Genomic DNA, 26,207 nt, shown 5'->3' with positions numbered 1-26,207 from the left:
GATTTTGATGGTGTCTCTGAGTGTGACAGATATCCCGATTGTGTTGGAAAACACTTCAAGAGAGCAGAGCCAATCGGAGGATCAAAAAATGGACCAGGCAGCAGCATATTAAAAATGGAAATGAGATAAGAAAGGGAGGGGATTCATTTTTTCAACTATTATTAATTAAACAGAAGTATGGAGCAATTTGTTAATTGGATGAATAGCCTGTTGAATTTGATTTTTTTTTTTTTTGGTTAATTTTTTTTAAAAGGAGCAAATATCATGTGCCTTCAAGAGACGCAAAACAAGAAAGATAATGTCATTTCAAGGGGGGGCGGGTTGGCTGGACCTAACTAGAGGTGCAGATGCTCTTTTCCTGGGCCCACTAGTGTTAAATAATGCCTGTCCTTTTACTTCTCTCTCACTATTCAGATTCTTTATTATTTCAAGGCTGTCCTCTCTATTTTCATAACAAATTCTCAGATCATCAAGGGATAAGTACGAATACTATGAGATGATTCTCACAATCACCCAAAAGTGGGCTAAGGGAGCCAAGTCCGCTTTTGATTGATAGTGTGCTGCAACGAGAGCCATAAGGCTCCCAGCAGCTAACAGCCTTAAATAACCCTCCCCTAAGACTAGGTTAATGGCGATACACAGGTAGACCCCTGACCGGGAGGCTGCAAGCAGCTTCCCAGGCTCGGGGGTCTTTCCAGAATGCCTGGCGCACCCATGTGGGGCATCCTGGAACTTCCGGGGGCCACACTGCCCCCGATCCCTGCAGCCCCCACCGACTCCGTGATGGAGCCAGCAGTTGTGTGGTCAGCCGATTCAGCTGCCCAGGGCTGCAGGCTTGATCATCTGTGGGGAGAGTGGGCTAAGCCCAAGTTAAACTCTTCTCACTGATTGTGAGAAGAGCTTCTATATAAGTAAGTATATAGGTCCATCCATTGTCTTTTAGCCTTGAGCACAGGCTGTTGGAGCTAGGACCCTGGCAGCACCAGCTCTCAGCTGCAGTGTCTCATAGTGGCCACTGGGGTTTTTTAGGGTCATAGATAAAAGTGCTGGGCTCCTCCCCTCTCTCTTCTCCCAGTGTTAATCTCAATATTGTCTCTCCAGAGGTGGTTGTTTGTTTTCATCTCTTTCTTCAGCCATGAAATTAAGCTAAAATGAAGCTGCAGGCTTTTTCACATTTGTTTGTAATCTTTTCTTTAAATAAATTATTGTAGTTTCTTTAATACTAAAGAACTGTCTCAAGACCTCCTACTTTGCTGCTTTCTCACCAAACTGGTTTTGCTCTGCTATTTGGGGACTGAACTTCCATTCTTCCCCTACAAATGGTTAGGGATCCAGAAGCCAGTAAATAAAGGAGAAAAGCCTCGAGAGTTAAATAAAAAGCAAAGAGAAAAGATTTGAAAATGGAGATAGTACAAGGATTCCAGATGATTGAAAAGTTATAAAGTCCTGAGTACAAGCTCTGGTCTTTCAAGATGGAGATGCTCCTCAAGAGTCATGGACTTGGCAGTGTTCTGCATGCCCAGCATCCTGCAGATACAAGAAAGGAGCAGAAAGAATGGGACAGAGCAGGTGAAAAGGCACCAGGAATAATTTGCTTGGTGGTGAGTGACCCAATCTTAGTGCATTTAAGAGATAAAGAAAATGCAAAGAATATGTGGGAAACTCTGAAGGGGTTATACAAAAAGAAGTATGTGGTTTCCAAACTGCATCTAGTAAGAAAACTGAGCAATAAAAGACTTAGAGAAGGAGAAAGTCTGTCCAAGCACATACATGAAAAGTTAGAAATATCTACATAACTGAAAACTCAAGGGGTGGTCATGCTAGATGAAGTTCAGATAGGATTGCTGTTGAATAGTTTGCCACATTACTTTGACAGTGTGACTAATGCCTTGGAAGTCAAGGAGGATGCAGACTTACAATTTGTAGTTAACCATCTAGAGGACTTTGATTTGCACAGAAGGGATGAGAGGCAACCAAAGAAAAGTGAAGAAAATGCATTTAGGACCTTGCAAAGACATAAGAAATGCTTTATTTGTGGAAGCCCCAAACACTTGCAGAATAAGTGTCCCAAGAATAAAGAGTTTGCAGACAAACTCTTGTTTGTTGCAAGCAAAACAAAGTTGCAAAGAGAGTAAGTCATTTGGGAACACAGCGTACAGAACTTACAAGCAATCAGGGACTAAAGCTAATAAGCAAAGGATAAAGCTACACACATACAGGATATAGATACACTAATTCCTGCTTGGTTCTTGAAACCTTTCTCCCTTTGTAATGTAGGAAAGTTTCTTAGGCGGAATTCCTTTATTTTGTCATGTTAAACACTGTACCCTTTGTTCGTCATCAGCATCCTCTTGTGCTGAATCGCAGAATAACAGCCAGAATTGAATTGTTTTAAAATTGGATGAAAAAGTCTTGAAGTCTGGGGTGCCCCCCCCGGTTCTTGTGGGGGGGGGAACCCCTGCAATGGTGGCTCGGCCATTACCTTGCTTTTGTATGGTCATCCATTATGTAAGGTTTATGTAAGGTTTAAGTTCAGTAAGCAGTTGATCAGCACTGAGGGCCATTTTCCATTCAAAAGAGGTGATTACTCCTTGAGTGGATGAAATTATTTGCACAATTGCTATTCCTTCATCCTCTTCTTTTGATTTATCCTCTTGGCCTGGAAGTGGAAGTTGAGATAAATAATCTGCAGTTGTATTTTGAATACCTGGAGGATATTCCACCTGGAAATCAAAATCCATAAGACCGGTGATCCATTTGGCTATTCTTGAGGTTGTTTTACTTGATCTTTGAGTATTAAATAAAGCAGATAGGGGTTTATGGTCTGACCAGATAGAGAATTATCTTCTCCACAGGTAAGTCCTGAAGTGCCTCACTGCCCAGAAACATGACAGAGCTTCTTTTTCCAGTGACAGAAAACATCATATGTGAAGCAGTAAGCATTCTGGAAACAAAGGCAACTGTAACCTCCCTGTCTCCATTTTTTCTGGGTCAAGACAGCACCCAAACTATATTCAGAAGCATCAGTGGTTACAATAATGTGCCTTTTGGTGTCAAAAGAAGTGAGAGTAGGGCTTGCAACAATGTCTAATTTGATAGTCTGAAAACTAGCCTTACATGCATTCCAGTTAAATGCTACATTCTTTAAAAAAACCAAAACCAAAACCAAAACCAGTTGCAATGGAGCAATTTTTGAGGCAAATTGTGTAACAAATTTAGAGTTTAGTACTTCACAGAGTCCTAAAAAGGATTGAAGTGCATTCTTGTTGTGTAGCTCTAGTGCTTTCAAAAAGTCTGTTTTGGGATGTACACCACTTTGAGATATTGTGTGTCCCAAGTACAACATTGAGTGTGTGTAAAACTAACATTTCTCTGCAGAGATAGTACAACCATGTTGTCAGAGTTTTCTTAAGACTTCGCATCATGCTCTTCAACGGTTTTGCCATACAGTAAAAGGTCATCCTGAAAGTAAATGATGCTATCCTTGGCCCCAAAAATTGCATTTGAAATACTTACTGAAGCTGCAGAGACTAATCCAAAGAGCAGTCTTTTTTTTAAATTGAAAAAGACCCTCTGGGGTAATGAAGGCCGTGTATTTGTGAGAACTTTTGATGATAGGCTGAAGAAAAGTCAAAAGTTGTGAACACTAAGGTGTCTTTCACAGTAAGCAGTATTTCATTGATACTGGATAATGGATGACAATGCATTACCATTTTGGAGTTCACATCTCTTAAATCTATGCACATTCTAAGTGTGCATTTGATTTCTGTACAAGAACATGTTGGGGGTTGTTAATTTTTACCCCCAGTAGGTAAATCAGCTGAGCACTAAGGAAGAGAGCACACACTCCAGTTACAGAGTAGGTAGCAGACGATGGTTTAATTGTTGCAGCTATTTAGAGAAAACACATGGAGATTCTTGTAGAACTAAATACTAAGTATTTATTAAGTATTATTTCTTGTTTACACAGTCAGACAGGTGTTATTGACTGGTTTGTTTTATCCAGACATATATATTCTTCAAGGCCTCTTTTCTCCTCCTCTACTGTTTGATGGACTTGCAGCATTCCTCTTCCACCTGAGCTGCGAGGGAGGTATAGCCTATCTACATCACTGCGGGAGTGCAGAGCATGATTGATGGTCATGATTTTCCTGGTCTTATGATCCAGTGTCTCTAGCTCAGCCTGGGTCCAGTCTATTATTCCTGCAGTGTATCTCATAACAGGTATAGCCCAGGTGTTTATGGCTTGTATGGTGTTCCCGCCATTGAGTTTGGACTTGAGGATTTTTCTAACTCTCCTGATGTATTCACTTCCAAGTTTTCTTTTAACTTCAGTGTGTGCGATGTTATCAGCCTGGAGAATGCCCAAGTATTTGTAAGGTTCTTTCTCTTCCAGGTTCTTGATCTTGCTTCCATTGGGCAGTTCTATTCCTTCTCTTTTTCTTATTTTCCCTCTGTTCATTATTAATGCAGCACACTTGTCTAGTCCAAACTCCATTGCTATATCGCTAATGAATATACGGACAGTGTTTAGCAGTGATTCGATTTCTGACTGGGACTTTCCATACAACTTCAGATCGTCCATGTACAGCAGATGGTTGATTTTACTGGATGTTTTAGATGTTTGGTATCCCAGGCCTGTTTTGTTTAGTATTTGTGAAAGTGGGGTCATGGCGATTACAAACAACAGAGGGGATAGTGAGTCCCCTTGGAAAATGCCTCTTCTAATGCTAACCTGTCCCAGTGTCTCACCATTGATTGTTAACTGTGTACTCCACATGTTCATTGCTTTTTAAATAAATATCTGAATGTTTTTGCTGACACCAGTTGTTTCTAAACATTTTAGTATCCATGTGTGAGGCAATGAATCAAAGGCTTTCTTGTAGTCAATCCATGCAACACTTAGATTGGTTTTTCTTCTCTTGCAATTTTCTAAAATCATTTTGTCAATCAGTAGCTGGTCTTTTGTGCTTCTGGTGTTCGGGCAATTTCCTTTCTGTTCAACTGGAAGCTGTTTGTTAGTTAATAAGTGTTGCATCACTTCATCTGCTATTATTCCAGTTAATAATTTGAACATGGTTGGAAGGCAGGTTATGGGTCTATAATTACTTGGAAGTGCACCTTTTGCTGGGTCTTTCATGATGAGATGAGTTTTCCCAGTAGTTAGCCATTGTTCAATATCACCTCCTTGCAAAATGTGATTGAATTGTTTTGATAGTTGTTTATGAAGGCTTGTTAGGTGTTTAAGCGAAAAGCCATGCAGTTCATCGTCGCCTGGAGCAGTCCAATATTTAATTGTCTTTGCTCTTTCACTTATTAATTCTGGTGTTATTATTAGATCTTGCATTTGTTGGTTACATTTTCGACCTCTTTCATCCAGCCTGCTTTTTTATTATAATCTATTGGATTGTCCCATAATTTCCCCAGAATTGCACTGTTTCTTCTTTATTTGGTGTTTCTATTTATATCCCGCTATTCCTCCAAGGAGCCCAGAGTGGTTTACTACATACTTAAGTTTCTTTTCACAATGACCCTGTGAAGTAGGTTAGGCTGGGAGAGAAGTGACTGGCCCAGAGTCACCCAGCTAGCATCATGGCTGAATTGGGATTTGAACTCGGGTCTCGCCAGTCCTAGTCCAGCACTCAAACCACTACACCATGCTGGCTCTCTTTCCGATCCAACTACACTTGGATAGGAAAGCCTAAACCTAATCTAAAGGACTACATAATGAATAGGTAAGGAGGGAGACAAAAGTTTCCATCTGTTCTCTAAGAGGAAAGGAAGGGTTGTGATTCAGCACAGGAAGTGCAGAAGAGTCAGATCAGGGGTCACAGAGTAGAGGCAGGTAGAACAGTTAGAGAGACCCTTAGTCACTATCTCTACTCCCAGTGCCCTTAGTGGTCATTAGGATAGTTGGTGCAAAAGGTCAATGCACTGGAACTCCATCTCCAACAGGACAATGGGAGAGGCCATTCTGATTAATCAACAGGTTAAATGATGTCAGCATGCTGTAGTTTTAAAAGCTCATCTTTAAATGGTTGGCACAATGCTATGGGTACATTCTTCATGGGGTCTGGCCACACAGATGGCCAGTGGGCATGTGTTGTAATTTCCAAAATGGCCACCACCACCTCAGAAAGATCTGTCATAGGCCAAAAATGACTAGGGAGAGGCTGGCAGAGGGAGGAGAAGCATCAGGAGATGGAGAACCACTTCCATGGCCATGGCAGCACCCCCTAAAGCCCCACAGTGGCAGTAAGTATGCCATTTTTAAAAAAAAAAAATCACACACACACCAAGCTGGGCCTGAATCGGTTTGGACCAGAGCTAGATCAGGCCCGGCTCTAGTGTGCACAGATCTGGACCAGACCTGGTTTGGTTCAAATCCAGTTCTACTCAAACCAGACCAGGTTTTCCGGTATTGTGCACCCCCCTACTGCCTAATTAATTTGAACCAAATTTGCTACAGATATGGATGCCTCAGTGGTGTGGTTTGTGATGATGTAACCCATCTTGATGCAAGATGATGGACATGTGACCATTTGAGGTGCAAGTGGGGTAACCTGTGGACTGTCCAACCTATTTGGACCACATTTGGTAGAGTTGTAGTGAGTGACACACAGGGACACCTCACTGGTGTTGTTTGTGATAATGTCATCCACCTGGATTCAAGATGGTGGGCACGTGAACATTTGAGGTGGAATTAGGCTAACTTGTGAACTGCCCAACCGATTTGAACCAAATTTGCTACAGCTGTAGGGACACATAGGGACAGCTCAAGGGCATAGTTTGTAATGATGACATCCACCCTGAATGAAGATGGCAAACACGTGAATGTTTGAGGAGCAATTGGGAATGGATTTGGACAAATTTTGTATAGTTGTAGGGACACCTCAAACACGTAGTTTTTGATGATGTCATCTACCCCAATTCAAGATGGCAGATGCATGAACATTGGAGGCACAAGTGGGCTAACCTGTTAACTGCCTAATTGATTTGGACCAAATTTAGTTCAGTTGTAGGGACAGTGAAAGGCAGATTAGTTCTTACTAGAACAACTTGTTTTTGTTTTTTGTTTGCACCTGTTGCAAGTGACCTTCCATGCAGGGCAGTGAGCAAAATAGGCTTTGTGTACAGAGTCTCCATATTGGTAGTAGTGGAAGCTCCTCCTTTCTTGTGCTGCCACTTTCTGGGGCAGTGCCATATGAGAAGATTGGGTCTGGGAGAATTTAGACTGAACAGTCTAGATTACAAGAGGTTGGTTTTGGGGTACCAAAGAGTGAAGAGCATGTTCCACGCTCCTAGCCATCTCTATAACTTTATCCAAGGTAGGTTTTCCTTCCAGTAGCAGTGTTTCATGCAGTTTGGAGCCATTTGTTTTCATAACAGTCTGATCCCTGATCAGTAAAGTTCAACATCAGTGAAGTTGGCAAACTCACAGGTTACACTTAAGGCATGAATTGCTGGGACATAATGATAGATAGATTCACCAGGCAGTTGTGATCTAGAATAGAACTTCTAAATAGGGTTGAAATGATCATCTACGGCTTCAAGTGCAGCTTCATAAGGGTTGGCATCCCCTTCCCAAGTTGGTAGGAAAGGACAGATGATTATGCAGTATATTCTTTGGCCTTCAGGGCCCAGGCAGTGAAGCAATACAGCGAAGCAATTTTACTCTGCTTTGCTGGAATAAAATCAAGGTCTGTATGTTGAGGAGGTAATTGCAGACCTCCAGAGTTTCCAGGGAAGAGCACGTTCTCCTGGGGTGGAGAAAAGAAAAGGTGGTGGTTGGATCAGAGCCATGCTGCAGTGGGCATCCAGTGAACAACACAGTCCAGGATTGATAAGGAAAAAGTACCTTCAGGACCTGTGCAGGTCAGAAAGCTGTAGAAACAATAAGCAGCTAAGGGTGTTCATGAACCAACAAACATGGTTCAGTTTGAATACAAATCCATTTGAACTGAACCATGTTGCTCCAAACCGGTTTGGTCAAACTGACTCTCTGGACCAGTCTGTTTGAGCTAGTTCTGGTGGTTTGGGTAGCCATTACTTGTAAAAGGGAATCCAGTGAGTATTCCACTTTACGAGTACAGGGAGTGGGGAGTCCTTCAAAGGGTAAAGGGTGGCCAGGTGGGGGTGGCAAGAGAGGGGGGAAAGATGCTTATCCAGGTAGTGTGACTGCTGGCACCAGCACTCACCCTCCTGGTGTGGCCCCAAGCATGCTCCGCCCTCCTTTGCCAAGCCATCAGCTCGGCGGCAGCTTGGTTCTGGCTTCTGTGCATGTGCAGAGGCCATTTGCATGGCCATACAAATTGCGTACGTGGATGCCATACAAATGGCATCCGCGAGAACCAAGCCACCACCAAGCCGGTGGCTATGTAAAGGAGGGGGGAGTACACATGGGGCTGTCCTGGGAGGGTGAGCAGCAGTGCTAGCCATTGCACTGCCAGGTAAGCACCTTTTTTGCTATCTTACTACCCCTGCCCAGACGCCCCTTCCTGTGCCGAACCAGTTTGTTTATTTATTTACTTACTTACTTACTTATTTAATACATTTCTATACCACCCAATTAAAATTAAAAAGTTAAAACTATTAAAACACAATTAAAACACAATTAAAACAGTATCTAATTAAAAGCCTGGGTGAACAAATGCATCTTGACTGCCTTTTTAAAAGTTGTCAGAGATGAGGAGGCTCTTATTTCACTAGGGAGCGCATTCCAAAGCCTCGGGGCAGCAACGGAGAAGGCCCATCCCCGAGTAGCCACCAGACGAGCCGGTGGCAACTGCAGACAAACCTCTCCAGATTATCTCAATGGGCAGTGTGCTTCATAGTAAAGCAGGTGTTCTCTTAAATACCCAGGGCCCAAGCTGTTTAGGGCTTTATAGGTTATAACCAAAACCATGTACTCTGCCCAGAAACTTACTGGCAGCCAGTGTAGATTTTTAAAGATAGGAGTGATATCGTCTTTCCAAGATGACCCAGAGACCAATCTGGCCACCGCATTCTGGACTAACTGCAGTTTCCAGACTACGTACAAAGGCAGCCCCACATAGAGTGCATTGCAGTAGTCAAGTCTGGAGGTGACCAGCTGATGTACTACTGTTCTGAGGTCATTTATCTCAGGAAATGGATGCAGCTGGTATGTCAGCCGAAGCTAATAAAAGGCACCTCTGGCCACCACCTCAACCTGGGACACCAGGGAGAGTTTTGTGTCCAAAAGCACCCCCAGACTGCATGACTGTTCCTTCCGGGGAAGTGTGACCCCATCCAGAACAGGCAGATCAAAACCATCTCCTGAGTTCCAACCCCAAACAATAATTACCTCTGTCTTATCTGGATTCAGTCTCAGCTTGTTACCTCTCATCCTACCCATCACTGCCTCCAGGCAGGCATTTAGGGAGGTTATGCCTTCTCCTGATGATGTTGACATGGAGAAATAGATTTGGGTGTCCTCAGCATACTGATAACACCCTGCACCAAATCTCCTGATGATCTCTCCCAGTGGTTTCATGTAGATGTTAAACAACATCTGATACAATATGGAGCCCTGAGGGACACCATACCGAAGTTCAGTTTTTGAAGAACAACAGTCTCCAAGAGACACCATCTGGAATCTGCCCGAGAGGTAAGAGTGGAACCACTGCAAAGCAGTGCATCCCACCCCCAACCCCCTCAGACATAGAGATGTGCACGGTCCGGACCAGTCCGGACCGGCACCGAAGGGGGGCCCTTTCTTTTAGGGCGGAAGGGCTTTCTTACCCCTCCCGCCTCTTCACCCCCTCCAGCGCCTGTATTTAACTGAATAACGGGGTGCTGGAAACCAGCCGCCCCCGCCCCCGCTGCTGCCGCCGCCCCTGAGCAGATTCACATACAAAAGTGCCCATGCCCCTGCCGCCGTCCCCTGCCCGCCCGCCAGCCAGCCCTCCCTTCCTCCCTCCCAGCTGCCCGCCCGCATGCCCGCCCGAGTCCTTACCCAAAGCTGCAGGAGAAAACGAGAGGAGCTCCCGGACAGAGCTCCTCTCGTTAGAAAGGCCTGCTGCAGAATGAAGGCGCTTTGCGCGCGCACGCATGCATGCGCTGCAAAGGACGCCGGAGGCCCGGTCTACCCGGCCTTTTCCCGGCGGGTAGACCGGGCCTCTGGCGTCCTTTGCAGCGCGCGCATGCGTGTGCGCGCAAAGCGCCTTCATTCTGCAGCAGGCCTTTCTAACGAGAGGAGCTCTGTCCGGGAGCTCCTCTCGTTTTCTCCTGCAGCTTTGGGTAAGGACTCGGGCGGGCGGGCGGGCAGCTGGGAAGGAGGGAGGGAGGGAGGGCTGGCTGGCTGGCTGGCTGGCGGGCGGGCGGGCGACGGCGGCAGGGGCATGGGCACTTTTGGATGTGAATCTGCTCAGGGGGGGCGGGGGCGGCGGGGACGGCTGGTTTCCAGCGCCCCGTTATTCAGTTAAATACGGGCACTGGAGGGGGTGAAGAGGCGGGAGGGGTAAGAAAGCCCTCCCGCCCTTAAAGTTATACCCCCCACCCAGACCCGGACCAGCAAGGGCCGAACCGGTCCGGCAGTTCGGCCATTCCTTAGAATGGCCGCCGGACCGGTTCGGACTCACCCCTACTCAGACACTCCAGAAGGATACTATGGTCGATAGTATCGAAAGCTGCTGATAGGTCCAAAGGGACCAACAGAGTCACAGTTCCTCTGTCAATTCCCAATTGGAGATCATCCATCAGGCTGACCAAGGCAGTCTCCACCCCACAGCCCACCCGAAAGCCAGTCTGAAATGGGTCTAGATAATAAGCTTCATCCAAAACTGCCTGGAGTTGGGAGGCCACCACCCTCTCAATTACCTTGCCCAGCCATGGAAGGTTGGAAACAGGCCTTTAGTTGCTCAACTCTGAGGAATCTAGGGCAGACTTCTTCAGAAGTGGTCTAATAATTGCCTCCTTAAGACAAGGAGGCATCCTGCCCTCCCTCAGAGGAGCATTTATGATCTCTACCAAGCCTTCTACGACAACCTCCCTGCCCGATATTATTAGCCACATTGGGCAAGAGTCAAGAGAACAGGTGGTAGGCCGCATCACTCCAAGCAGCTTGTCCACATCCTCACGAGTCACAAACTGAAACTGATCCAGCCTAACCACATAAGAGGAGTCACTGGACACCTCCGATTTAGACAATGCAGTAATTGTGGGGTCTAAATCCAAGTCGGCCCGCATACAAGAGATTTTATCCTAACCCGAGATTGCCCGAGTTTGCCTGAGCTGAGCCTGGTTCTGTTTGATCATGGACTGAACTGCCCCCAGTTCAGTCCACGATCAAAGCCCTGAACCGCCCCCAATTCAAGGTGAACTGGTTTGGCACGAACTGTTGGTGTACACCCCTAACAGCAGCAGCAATAGTAGAAAGCAGTTCAGGAATATAGGCCCAGGAATGCAATGAAATGAAGATGGATTAGCATTTCACAACCTTTACAGGCTCACACGCATAGCTGGTTCAAAATCTTGTTGCCATATGTTTTATAGCTGCTTCCCTCATAAACACAAAGTAATCTTATGTAGATTTAACTAAGACTTTATTCAGAAACAACTCTATTTTTTCCTTCTCCTTTCCCTCCCTTTACTTTCTGATTCTACCCCCCCCCCCCCACACACACACACACTCTACAGGGTCCCCACTGGGACAAACTTCTAAACAACAAAACATAAAAGATTATTAGATAGAATGCAACACCATGAGGCTCTCCACATGAGCGATGTAGAGAGCCTGCAGGGCTTCTGCAGGCAGAGTGGACTTGGACCAGTCTCCCTGCAGATGAGCACTGAGCTCACCCTGGGCAACTGGATCATCTGCCCACACAATCACCGGCTCCATCAGGGAGCTGGTAGGGGCAGTGGGGATCGGGGGCCATCTGGCCCCTGGAAGTCCCAAGATGTCCCGGGGCATTCTGGGGGGACCCCCGATGCAGGAGGCTTGCTGCAGCCTCCTAGCTGGGAGTCTACTCGTGAGTCTGCACAGCGCAGAGCCGTGCTGCAGCGTTTCATGATCTTAAAAACGGGGTTAGCGGAGCACTTGTGCCACTAACCTCATTTTAGGGGAGGGCTACTTTTGCAGGCTAGCTGCCGTTGAACCACCATTGAACCTGCAAGCCCAGTGGTTCTCACCATGGGGGGAAACTGGGCTGGGCTCCCTTAGCCTGGTTTCTCCCCATCGTGAGAATAGCCTCCATGTCTGACTAATCTGGGTCACTGTCTTTCAGCTTTTGTGTCTCATGATGATGAGTATTGTTGAGAGTCCCTGGGCTTAATTTGACATGATGCAAAAGATCCAGGAACAGGACCTCCCACTTTTTGGGAAAGTGTAAACAGCAGCTGTGGAGGATGCCGTTTGGACTGGGAATGGAGTTCTGTGAGGAAAGTCACTGTGTCCACAGCAGCAGCACCACAATACCCTCCCATGGCCATTAGCATTGCATAGCATGTCAGCACGACTGGCACAAGGATTCTTGGCATCCCAGGAGAACTATGACTGCTGCCATCCCCATCTCCATAGCCTGGTTGCCACCATCCCCGTGCTTGCCCCTCCCCACCGCCTGATCTCTGCCCCCACCAACACACCTGCCGCTTCATCCCTATCCCCATCCCTACCTCCTCTTCTGATTGCTGGCTGCTTTGGCTACAGCTGGTGAAGCCTCTAATTGCTGCATCACTTTGTAGTCACTTTATTACAATGCGCCACAGGAGTTAGACCTCGTTGGCAGCAGAAGCAGCCACGAGGCAGAGGATGAAAAAGCGGCAGGTGTGTGGGCACAGCGGTGGAGCGGCAGAGGCGGGGAGTGTGACCAGCACACAGTGAGCGAAACGCCACCCCCCGCCCCAGGCTTCCACACTAGGCAGCCAACAAGGTCAGCCCTGCAGCTGGGCTGGCCCTGCATATCAGTCACTATCTGGCAGTGGCATTCCAGGGTTTCAGACGTCAGGCCTTTCCAAACCTACCTGGAGATGCCAAGGACTGAACTCAGGACTTTCAGCAGGCAAAGCCTTACTACTGTTCCTACTCACTACTATTATTTAAGTGCTTTTCAACAACAACAAAAGTTCACAACATGGTTTACATAGAAAAAGAATAACAAGATGGTTCCCTGTCTCCCAAAGAGTTCACAGTCTAAAAGGAAGCATACAGTAGACACCAGCAACAGCCACTAGAGGGAAGCTCTGCTGGAGCTAGATGAGGCTGCTTCTCTGTACCCCGCACCTAAACAGAAAAGAGTCAGCACTTTGAAAGGTGCCTCTTTGCCTAGTTAGAAGGAGAAACTTTGTGCTCTTCCATTGGGCTTTAGCTCCATTTAGGCTACACCTGGAGAGTTTCCCATCAATGTTGTTAGCTATCCTGCTGAAACTCCAGATGGCAGTGCTATCCAATAGGGGTTTTATTAATAAAGTTTTGAGCAATCTGTCTCCAGGTTTCTCTGAAACCAACAACTGTGTGTTCATGACTTACAGCATCACTTTCCATGCCAAATCTCTCCACCTAAGTATTATCTTGGCCAGATCATTATTTGTGTTTCATGGTGAATGTTTTATTGATTTATTTCATGTCTTATCTGATAGCCTAAAATGTTGCCCATTACTTTGCCAAGAGCTCTCCTATTTCCTTTACTAGAAGGATATAATTGCAATGTAAAGTGTTTCATTAGAAAACCACAATACTAGGAGCCTGTCACCATGAGGTCTGGTAGCCTCATGAAAATGTTGCACTGAGCAGGCCAAAATGGCTTGCAGTGAGAGCCTGAGGAAAGAAAGGCTGGTAATGATTTTTTGTTCTCCCATGGTCTACTCACTGGGGAAGATTCTGGGCTTTGCATGTGCCAAGGAGACCCCTGCTATAAATGGAGGCTGGTGATTGATAACAGACATAGGGACAAGAGGCATCTGGTAGGTGCCTGGTCATCTGTAGCTATGCATAGAGGACATAACAGTCAAGTCCCAGGGGTGTGTGTGTGTGATGTATCCTTTTCCTGTCCATCGGTTTCTTGTGGGAATTCATGTCATATTACTTTTTATCCATTTATCCCTGGTACAGCCACCTAATGGCACAGCGGGGAAGTAACGTGCCTCACAAGAGATTGCTGGTTCGAATCCCCACACTTCACCTTTACCTATTTCAAAAGGTGCCTCTTTGCTTGTCCAATTCGCAGGGAAGAACACACACACACACACACACACATTGCAGACACCATCCAGCTAGACATACACAGGCAGAGCCAGGGGCGGACTAACCGTTTTATCACCCATAGGCAAAAATACATTTTTATTTTAAAAAGTCATTGCTGTGTGGCGGTGGCAGTGGCTGCAGGGAGTGGGGAGGAAAGTTCCCCTCCTTCACTCTAATTAACAAGAAAGCTGCGGCGGCAGTAGCCGTGGGGAGGGGGGCAGCCGGATGAGGGGAAAGTTCCCCCTTTTGCCCCCCAAAAGATTGCTGTGGTAGCGGCAGCTGGCTGCAAGTCTGGGGGCGGGGGCGGCTAGGAGGGAACAATGCCCCCCTTTAACCTCTAAAAGCCCACGGCTGTGCGGGCAGCAGCGAGCTCAGCTCGTTCCTCTGCACAGGTTACTGCATGCTGGCCTCTGCTACCTAAAGCCAGGAGTGGATTAACCTCTTTGCCACCCATAGGCAACCCCCGCCTTTCACACTAAATATTGCCACTGCCACAGTGGGATGGGGTGCCGTGTTGGTGACTGCCTGCAGGGAGGAGCAGGCGAGGAAGGAAGAGTGCCCTCTTCTCTGTACCTTTTAACATGCCAGGAGAAGCCGTGGCCTGTCTCCGGCCCTGCCGCCCAGCCCTCCAGGAACATCTCTGTCACCTGGCTCACCACTTGGGCTTGGGGTCCGCCTATGAAGCCCAAGGAGCTCCTCTCTCCCTGTCTTTTCAGGCAGCCATTTGCTGCCTGAACAGCATTTATTTCCCTTTCTCTCCCTCCAACAAACCCCACTCCTACATGATGAAGGCATGAGTGCACTGTAAGAAGACAGTGTGCTCACATCTTAATCACGTGGGAGGCAATGTTCTCTCTAATGTTTTTCATCTGTGTGCAGAATGAGTTTTGTTCTGGGTGGCAGTACCAAGACAGTGTGTGCGCACCTGCATTCAGAGTGGGGGCCTTCCTGGTGCAACCTGAGCAGGATCTAAAATTAACGGAGAAGACATTTTAAGAAGTCTAAAATTAACGGAGAAGACATTTTAAGATGTGCATAAACATGCACATCTTAGAGGGAACACTGTGTGGGAGTGGACCTGGCCAGAAGTATCATCCAATCCAGTGCTTTAAGAAACAGAAACAAGAGTAGCAGTGCCTCAATTTGTCAGTTTATGCCTCTTTTTTTGCCTTGATTGGGTGGGAAGCCTTCCAGTTCTGTTTTCAAGTAGCCACAGCTGGTGGAATGCTTGCCCGACACCCAAGAAGACACGAGACACAAGGTTTTGGTATAAAATTGGGCCACAATTTATTTAACTTTAACAAGAACTTGAAGAGCAGGGATGGCTTCCCTCTTGGCAGTGCGTAACTATAGGCATGCGCCCCCAGGGCATGCCTAACCTATGGTATAGGGCAATACACCTTGGCTCCAGGCAACCCTAAATGTTCCCAAATCCAGGGCTGCCTATCCTAGCCAGTCTAGTGCCGGGCCCTTGGCTAGCATCACCCCAAGGTAGCCGTACAGCGATTCCTAAGGGCTTAGCCTGCCAGGGTAGGTTAAAAAGGGCAGATCTCCCTGAGCCGTGCAGTCTCTAGGGAGATGCCCTTCTCAACCCATAGCCAAACACTTACCCGAAGGTGTTCACCAGCCTAAAATCATTTTCCAACCGCACTGCACCTGCCACAGCATGGGTTAGCCTAGCTTAACCCGAGCCACCCCACCAAGAGCGCAGATAAACAGCCAATCCCTGCTCTAGCTCACGTAAAAACGAACTGGTGCCACTGGGCGAAAGGTGGACACCGTCCCCCCTAAACAAACTAGGCTCAGAAAAAAGAATACTGGGATGGTCTATAGCTCCCCCTCCGATGACCGCTACGAAACGTGCCATCTGTGCGTTAACCTTCCTCCTAGCCCTTTCCACCCTGTAAGTGTCCCTCGCGCCTCTCCAAACTCTGCGTTGGAGCATGGCCGACCATAGAATGAGAATCCCCGGGCACCATTCCAGGACTAGTAAAATGTCCTTGCGCAAGCTATGGAAAATGGACAACCCTGACTTGGACCCCAAATCGTTCTCCCCCAGGTGAAGAACCAAAATGTCAGGCGGCGGATTCACCACCAGAAATTCCTGCAGCATGGGTAAAAACTGGGCGATGACCATGCCCCTGCGACCAATCCAGGAGATGTCTGCCCATTGACCCAGTCCCAGCTGCGTTCCAGGCTGCGCCACTCGAGCTGCCTTATGCGCCCAGAAAACAATGGAGTAGCCCAAAATGAGTACACGAGCCCTCGCCGCCCGTCGCTCAGGGCCTGTAAAGAGAAAAAAACGTCAGTGCCGTCACCAATGCTCTATCGCACGTATCTTTTGTATGTGGCAGACCGCCAACTCCCAATGCGCTGAATGGTCTCACCCGAAAGACCCAACCGGGAGGCAGCCGAAGCAGCTCCAATGCGAAATGAGTGTAGAGACAGCTGCGCAGTATCTGCCCCGGCCGCACTCAGTGCGCGCCGTGCCACTGTCCAGAACTGGTACTGGGAAAGGGGGCGCCCGTCTTCGTGTACGAATAGGCATCCGGGAGCGGATCCCCGCCGGGTCATGTAACTACCCAAAGCACGTACCGGGCAGAGGAGCGCATTGTTGGCTCTGTGTAATGACACCCACTGTCCCCTGCCCCGTTGGTCGGTCTTGGAAAACCCAAGACACAGCTGTGCTATATCCGGCCCCAAGCTGACATCCCCAAACTGTACCACCTTGAGTACGGGGCTGCGATGACCCCTGGGGAGCAATTCACCGGCTCTAAAGGCACCAAAGAACAGAACAAGAGTGACTGCGTGAAAAAGAGAGGCCTCATATGGAGACCGGCAGATCGCTGAGAACTGCCCGACCGCACCCTGTATGGCAGCAGGAAGAAGGGGCCGTCGACTGTCAAGTGGGACCGGATGTTCCTGTGTCCAACCTTCCAGCATCCTCCTTACCCTGAAATCCCCGGTTGTATCAGACATTCCCTGCGCCTTAGCGTGGAAAGCCAGAGCTGCTAAATAACCCGCCATGGCCCCAGGAGACAAACCCTTACCCTTAAGGTGGACCAAAAACTGCATCAGCTGCTCCGCAGGGGGGGGCCAGTCCTGGCCCAATCCTACCTGAGTCCTAAAATCCTGAAAGGCCCTGCACTGCCTAGAGTAAGCTGCCCATGTGCTGGGGGCCAAGGAGGCCCAGACCAGGCCTGGGCGCCATCCCCATCCGAGCTCAGGTCCACTGCTGGCGCTGTAGGGCGTGGTTCACGTGATTCCAAAGCGTCAAGTCTGGATGAAAGGGACTGTATGAGTTTAGCACGTTTTGCCCCCCTAGTAATGCTTCGGGAACTAGCTGGAATACCAGAGGGACCGCCCTTTTCTGCCGCTGCTGCCCCACCCTGCTTTTCCTTTTTGAGTGCTTCCAAGCGTGCTATAAGTGCCCGCACGGTACCCATGTCACAATCCTCATCAGAAGAATCAGAAACCGGCGCAGGGCGTGGGGGAGGACGAACCCGCTTCCCGCCAGACTTAGCCTTGGCCTTCTTTGGACCCATGGCACAGGCAATTGAAGTGAGCGAACAACAAAGCTCCAAACAAAGTCTGGAACCAGGGATGCTCCCAAACCAACCCACTGAACCCAGAAAGGGAGAAACCGGCCAATGCAAACCCAGGCTGCTGCTAAACTGACCGGAAACTGGCCTAGGCCACCTAGCAGGCCGTTCAACAACCCACCACGTTGCCCAGGACTAGCCCAACCACTGTGAAAGCGGCCCTCCACGGGCCGAGAAACGCCGAGGGGGGGGAAGCGCCGCCGCAATCTTGCTCCAGCAGTGGGGGGGGGGAGCTGAAAGTGTCCCTCCCAAAGCCGCAAAGCGTCGCCGGGGGGGGCACCAAAGGCCCGCTCAAGTAGTGGGGGGGGGAGAGAAGCCCAGGCCTCCGCTGCCACCCAAGGCCCGCTGCCCAGAAGGAGCACCGCCGGGGCCCAGTACACAAAGAGGGCAACCCACCCCCAGAAACACTCCAAACCTCGGGGGAGGCCTTAAAAAGCCACCCCCCGTTGCCGCTGCCACCGCTCCGAGTGGTGAAAACCCGCTCCTGATCTCGCGCCGGGCCGACTAAGCAGGAGCCTTAAAAGGCGCCCTGCTCTGATGCCTGTCGAGAGCGAACTGAGCTCTCCCGGGCCTGGAGCAGGACGCGGAGCTGAAGCCCCGCCCCCTGCACGGGCCCCCTGACCAATCAGGTCAAGAGAAGCCTCGTGTTTCTCAAAGGGGGCCAGGCAAGAGCGCTGCGCTGCTCATTTGAGCAGCGAGCAGCGTAATTAGGATCACTCTGACAATCTAGAACAGTTGTTGGACGTTAAAACATCCCTTCCCTTGTATGTAATAAGAATGTTCAGAAATTAGAAATGTCCCATAGAATGTCCCATAGTTATAGCACTGGGAAATGTTGCACTGCTTTAGGCTTCTTTCCTCTTTGAATAACTGTTACGCCATGCCATAATCTGCTTCTGAATCTCACCTCCGTTGTGAATAAGCAACTGCTACATCACACCATAATCTGCTTCTGAATCTCACCACAGTTGTAAATGCATTGAGAAGAAACTCAATTCCAAAATGCCTGTTGGGACATGCAACTAGTCATGACGTTTTTGGGGTTCAAGCCAGCAAATATGATTATAACAAATAGGTTTGGCTGTTAATGAATCACTTTTGCACCATTGTGGCAATCACTGTCTTTTGTTTGAGAAAGCAGGTTTCATGAACCCCAAGTCTGATATGGAAGAGTGCTAGGATGAAGGTTATGACCCCTGAGCTGTACACCAGGGGCTCCCGAGGTGAAGGGGTTGCAACCCCTGAGCCTGACTCTGACTGAGAGTAGGGATGTGCAAAATGTTTCAGGCACAGAACGATCTGTGCCCGAAACGACCAATTTCGGGTGATTCGGAGCCGAACCAAATCACCCCCGACGAGTTCCGATAAATTTTGGACCCGAAACAAATCACCCCTGTTTCGGGTCTGAATTTTTTGGGTGTTTCGGGTCTCCATTTTGTGCCCCAGAAAAGTGCCAACCTTGTCTTCTTCTTCCCCCTCCGTTTTCAGTTTGACATCTCTTTGAATTTCCCGCCTTTTTGCCTCCATTTATTTCAATGCAGAAATTGCTTTCCTTTCACTTTAATTGAAAAGATCCTGGGGCCAAAAGAGTGGGGTGGGGTGGTAGTGCCCAATGGGTGGAGGCTACCACCCCAATTACAGAGTGATTGGGCAGAGGGCTGAGTTTTGGTGATTTTTTGAGAGTTTTAGTGTCTATGGGGCAGATCGGGGCAGAAAGTGGGACCTTGGGCAGAAGAGTGGGGTGGGGTGGTAGTGCCCAATGGGTGGAGGCTACCACCCGAATTCCAGGGGGATTGGGCAGAGGGCTGATTTTTGGTGAATTTCTGAAGTTTTTAAGGTTTCCCCCCTTTAGGTATAATCGCTTCACGTCGGGTGGAAGGGGGTGGCCTAGAGTGGGGTGGGGTTGGTGGTGGTGTGGGGTAGGGGCAAGGAAGCTACCTGAATTTTTTCAAAGGATTTAGGCAGCGGGCTGATTTTTGGTGATTTTATTTGTTGGAGTTTTGTTGCTTCTGAGGTGTTCTGAGTGTGGATTCTGTGATAGCAAATGAGATTTTCAATGACACACCATGAATCCACTCTCATCTGCTATCATAGAATCTAAACCTTGAAGACATGTGGACTTCAACAATTCACCAAAAATCAGCCCTCTGCCCAAATCCTTTGAAAAAATTCAGGTAGCTTCCTTGCCCCTACCCGGCACTACCACCAACCCCACACCGCTCTAGGCCACCCCTTTCCCCCCCAATGTGAAGCGATACACCCTCCATTCTACCTAATGGGGGAAAACCTTAAAAATGCGTAAACTTCAGAAATTCACCAGAAATCAGCCCTCTGCCCAATCACTCTACAATTGGGGTGGTAGCCTCCACCCATTAGGCACTACCACCCCACCCCACTCTTTTGGCCCCAGGACTAAAAAGAGTTTTGGCCCCAGATTAAAAAGAGTTTTAAATCTGAATCGGGGGTGATTCGGGTGGGCCATTTTCGGGCACAGAACAGAACAGGGTTGTTTCGTTTTGGGTCTGAACTGAAACACGGAAAATCCGAATTGCACACCCCTAACTGAGAGGACTCACAGGATGAGGCAAGCTCCTAGGGGCCCTCACCCCCACTGATGGAAATGCCAGCACTGCTGACCCCCTCAACACACCCTTGCCTGTATCTTCTGAGGATGAACCTGAAGCACCCCACTCCCCACCAGCAACCACCCAGCTATGCTGCAGCCAGCGCTTAAGAAACAGAGTGCATCCCCTTTAAGGCTTTCAAGGTGGGCAGGGGCGTAACTATAATAGGGTATGGGGAGACAGTTGCCTGCAGGCCAACTGCCTTGAGCGGGGGCGGGGGGGGCAGAGGCAAGTCACATGACTGACTCCTCCGGTCACGCACCCATCCAGGCTTCCATCAGTTGTATTCATCCTCAAAAACGGATGTGAGTGTTAAGACCTGGAGCTACCAGAACAGCATGTCTTTCTCTAGTACCATTAAATAACTTGCATCTAGGATATATATATATGCTTTTTGTCACCACTATTCAGCCTCATTTAAGATTTCGTTACTCCATGAGTTGAGCTTCATGGGGGGCGGGGTGCATTTAAAAATCTTCTCTCTGAACCCACTCCAACCTTGCTACTCTTCTGCAGGTGAGGCTGCAGTGCCAGCTCCATATTTAATTTGCTGAAGCAACTTTGTTGTGGATGTGTGTTACCTTGCTCCTGCTCTAGGAATGTGCATGAACCAAGGTTCTTGCACTGGTTTGGGACCAAACTGGTTCGGCGCCACGAGGAAGGGAGCAGGGAGTAGGATGTTTTAGAAAATGGAGAGCAGGCCCTTACCTGATTTGGTTTCCTCCCCTCCTTTTTTGTTTTTTTGTTAATTACTTAAGATGCTAAACTGCTTCTTGATACACAATACAATTATATATGATGGCATTAGCAAGTCCACATATTCTATACTAGGCAGCTTCAGGACTGGAACACTTAGTCTTGGTTGGATCAAGTTGGTCCTGTTCCAGAAATAACTGAAACCTATGGTTCAGGAAAGTGGGGACAGGGTTCTCATATTTCTGTTACTATGTGTGAGGGCTTAGCACTGTCTGAGGATACTCTAGACCCCTGGAATGCCCAAGACAAGAGGCAGAAAAAATACCATGCTCTCCACCTATCAGGAGGCCTGCACAAAAAGACTGAGCCTTTTCCACACAGGATTCCAGAATGTTCTGAAGTCTAGGTGGAGAGGAGAATGGAATAATGTTGTTTTCTGCCAAATAGTGCAGGACCCAGAGAATCTGCTCATTTTTATTTACATAGAAAGGGATGTCACGACAGAGTAGCCCACATAAGTAGCTTAATACTTAGAACTTTTTTTATTTTTGAAAAAAAATTCACACATAAAAGAAACAAAACAAATATTTAGATACATAATTGTAAATCAAATTAAGCTCATAATATAAAACCTTAAGAAAAACATATTATCCACTACTTAAAAAAAATGTATGTAGCACATTTTTATACCGCCCCATATACAAACCTCTGAGCAGTTAAAAATTTCAAACCACAAACCACAATTAAAACGTTAAATCAATGAAAAGAGTTTAAAATATTAATAAAAAACTTTTAAACTTTAAACTTTAGAACTAAAACCTGATTAAACAGGTATGTATGTATGTATGTATGTATGTATGTATGTATGTATAGGGGAAACGGCACCTAGGGCAAGCACTGAAATTGCGCACTCCCCGCCCCCCCCCCAACATACATCTGACTAGAGAAAGACATGATTGAAGTGTTTCAATTAATTCATTTACAATAAATTACACTGCTTAACATCAAATTGCATTTGACTTAGAAATGTTTGCTTTACTTACATTAGAAGGCTTGTTACTAAGCGCTGGTTTGTGGTTGGTTGTGCCTGCAGTTCTTCCAGTCAGCAGAGGTGCTATTATTGTTTTTTGAGAGAAAACAGTATTTATTTTTTGTATTTCAATTTATTTATTTTTACAGTTTATAGCCCGCTCTCCCTCCAAGTAGCCCAGAGTGGTGCACTACATACTTAGGTTTTTCCTCACAACAACCCTGTGAAGTAGGCTTGTGTCTCAAACATCAGAATTATGACTGTGAGATGGCAACGGTCTCAGGCCTACATTACTGTATCATAGCAGATGGACATCCAGGTCCACTCAAGCCAAGAGGTTAGCTGTATCATTGCCTCTCAGTTTTTGACATTAAAATGGGCAGGGGACCATAAAATGAATTGGAAATTGTGACCTGTGGAAAATGGATTGATGAATCCCCTGCTAACTGGGCAAAGAGGCAACTTTTAACATGGTGATTCTCTTTATTTAGCCATCATCTTGCAACTGCCATTGATAGACCTGCTCTCCATGAATTTGTCTAAGCTGCTTTTAAAGCCATCCAAGCTGGTGGCCATTACTACATACCATGGCAAAGAATTCCATAGATTAATAGAAGAACATATTATTCACTGCTTTTGAATCACATACACCCTATACATGTTTCATTTTTATACCATGGAGGATTCTTTCTACAACAGCATGGTGGTTTGGTTTCACAACACAGCTAGTGATGTACTCTTACATTTCAGGTTAGATATATTTTAATAATATGGAATATTTCAGTTTTCGAAAAGATTCCTATATGGTTGTCTATTTTATGTTACTGGTACAAAGATATTAATTATTTGGTTCCAAAAAATATTACAACCATTCTAAGAAGAAGAATGGATCTATCTGTAGGCTAAGGGAAAGAATTACATGTTCATAAACAAAGCATCTCTTGCCCAGATTTAACCTCAACAGTGTGGTCTATGAAGGTGTTGCCAGCTCCAGCTTTGTAGCCAATCCACCTTATTTCCCTATAAACTGATTTTTTTTAAAAAAACACAACTTGGCTATTTTTGCGAAGATGTTGTGGATGTTACAAATTATCAAGAATGTATGCAGATCCTGGAATCTTAGGTGAGACAGGAGAAGCTTATTCCTTTGAGCTGTCATTTTATGGACATTTGCCTTTACTGTAAATGTTTGCAGTATAATAGCAGAAAATGCTTTGATGTACTTTTAATGAAATTTTCTCGATTAAGTTTTTTTTAAAACCCTTAGATTAAATCCAAGAATCTTGCTTGAAATAAAAACACAGGCAAATCAAAAAGATCATGAATAAGTAGGGGTGAGATTTTTCTTTGTTTTAAAAAAGCCTTCCCAATTTTCTCTTATTTTTAAAACTCTCTCAAAGGAAAATATAAGTTTAATATGTAAAACGAAATACACATTGAATGAAAAACCGTGATTAACTTTTAAAAAACTATTAAGTATGTAATTAGAAGGATTCCATTACATTAAGATACCAATTTCTTTAAAGCCAGAAATAATACCTACTGAAACTTTAATTATTTAAACAAGGAGAGAAAAAGGCATGTTATCTTCCCTTAAAATCAATTTAATTGGTTCTCCACTGCCTTGACATGATTCTTGCTGTGAGTCAAGCAACCAAAAAGGGAAATTAATATTGCAGCTGTTAATCAAGTGATATTTGTGCACTCCATCTTATTAAAGCTATAGGGGCAGAAAGAAAAACTTCCCATTGCTACTTTTTGGACCAATTTGTTCACACTGTATTAAATGGGATTCCCCCCCCCCCTTCAAAAATATAGATGCTGTACTTATGTTTTGGAGACAGAACATCTACAATATGCACCAAATGAACAAGGCTGAAAATGTTGTAGACTGTATGTTGCTAATAAAAATCTGCTATAAAGGATAAACTTAGTATGAATCCAGACAGACTGAACATTATTCAAAAATTATTTTAATTAGTTCCAAATTAAATTTGCCATCCCACACACCCACACTCACACCCAGATGCTAAGGGATGATCCAGAAGTTGTAATTATTAGCAGAGCTGCAAAGATCTTGTGTACTAGTACTACTAGTTTCCTTTTGCAATCCCACCTCGAGTGGCTCCAAGGTGGGATTGCAAAAGGAAACTCATGCAATGCAAGTGGAGCCACAAGTTGCTCTCCTGGCTTGCATTTGCATGAGTTTCCTTTTGCAATCCCACCTCTCGGAACCACTTTGCTTGGAAAAATTTGACCTGACTCGGTAGACCAATGGGCTGAAATTACACAGAAGGACTAAGGAGGTTCAGACTAGGTATTGAGAGGAATTTCCCCAGCTCTGATGCTAGCATTTCTTCTCATGTTTTCTTTTAGATGAGGCTTCTTTAGATTTTGAGGGAGGGAGTGGAGCGGGCTGCACAGAGGCCAGAGAGGAGCTCTCTGGTGGCCGGGTGGTGTGGGATCATTATCGGGCCGTGCCGGGCGCCGGAGCAAGTGCCCAGGATCGGCCCTCTGCACATGCAGGCGGCGGGGTCAGCGTCATGCGGGCTAGTTGGCTGCTCACCTAGGCATAGATGTTGAGCAGCTCAGCGTCCAGAGTTCAAAGTCGGCCTCCTTCTGCAATGTGCAGGCAACAAGCTGGGAGGAGGAGGACACGCATGCGCAACTGCGGGGCGGGGCAGGGAGTGAGTGACTGCTGTGTTAGCTTGTTGCCTTTCACTTGGGGCATGAGCCGCACGTGCCCGCGCCCCCTCGTGCCCATCCGTGGATGGACGGACTCTTTCGCCTGCTGCCTGGTAGCTCCCCCCGCCCGCCTGCCCCATTACTCTCTCCCGAGTCCCAACTCCCGACCAGCGCGTTTGTGTCTGGCGGAGGGAGACGGTCTTCATGGCTGGTCACGGCGGCTGAGCGGCTGCACAGGGCGCCCGGCTCGGAGTGGTGGGTGAGAGGGAAGGCAGAGGGAGGCGAAGGCAAACAACCCGATCCAGCCGCGCAGAGCCGCCCTCCCTTTCCTCCGCTTCCTGCTGCTCGCGGCTGCCGGGCTTCTTTAGGTGGCTGGTGCGGTTGGCTGCTCGGTCGCTCAGTCGGTCTGTGTGGTGGTGGCGGTGGCAATTCAAACAAGAAAAAATTTTCGGGAAAGGAAGGGGATTGGCGGGGGCACTTTTTGGTGCCCCCTACCAAGTGGCGCCCAGGGCACATGCCCTGCCTGCCCCCCCTATCGTTACGCCCCTGGTATGTATGTATGTATGTATGGAAGGAAGGAAGATACATCCAGAGATGTGGAGGCTCTAATTTTGTTTGGAAGCAATTCCAAAGTCCTGGGGCAACCCTAGAACAGGCTCAGTTTTGGGTGACCACCAAACAAGCTTGTTCTGAACATCAGATGGTTTCATGCAGTTTGATCAAAGAAGATAGCATCTAAGAAGGTTAAATGATTTTTATTGTTTAACACACAAAGAATAACTCTCATATCATAGATGCTCTTTCCTCAGAATTTGTTCATTTTGGTGCTATGTAGACATCAAACCCATTAGGTAAAAAGACCATTGTCCCCACACCACAGCCGCAAGGTACACACAGACACATTTCAAGTTGGGTGTAAAGGGCCACAATTTTATTGAAAATCAGATTAGCGAACTGAGTGCGAATACTCCGCCCACCAACAGTGCGGGCCTATCAATGGCTGGGTTGAGACATTTCTGTCCTTCCCCATGCCTTGAATGAGTGACACACCCTGACTCAAGGATAGAAGCAGTGCAATCCCACTTCATCTCCATCAATGCCAACACCAAAGGGTCAGGACAACTTCTAGGGCTTCCTAGCCCCCAAGCTGCACAGGCTTTAAGGTCTGTGAAGCCCTGAAGCAGGTGTCATGGTGAATCGAAGTCCCCGAGCTGTGAAGCCTCTGAGGACCGATTGACCAATCCACCCTTTCCAACTACCCAACGGTGTTCACTGATCTCAAACCCTTCTACATCTCCACATTGTATCTGCCCAGTTGTGACTAACACTAACTAGTACTAGGAAAGACAGAAAAGAGTAGGCAAAAA

The sequence above is a fragment of the Hemicordylus capensis genome, chromosome 1 (genome assembly GCF_027244095.1).
Source record: "Hemicordylus capensis ecotype Gifberg chromosome 1, rHemCap1.1.pri, whole genome shotgun sequence".
NCBI classification, from domain to species: Eukaryota; Metazoa; Chordata; class Lepidosauria; order Squamata; family Cordylidae; genus Hemicordylus; species Hemicordylus capensis.
The sequence above is the reverse complement of the archived record's forward strand: the minus strand, read 5'-3'. Positions refer to the sequence as shown.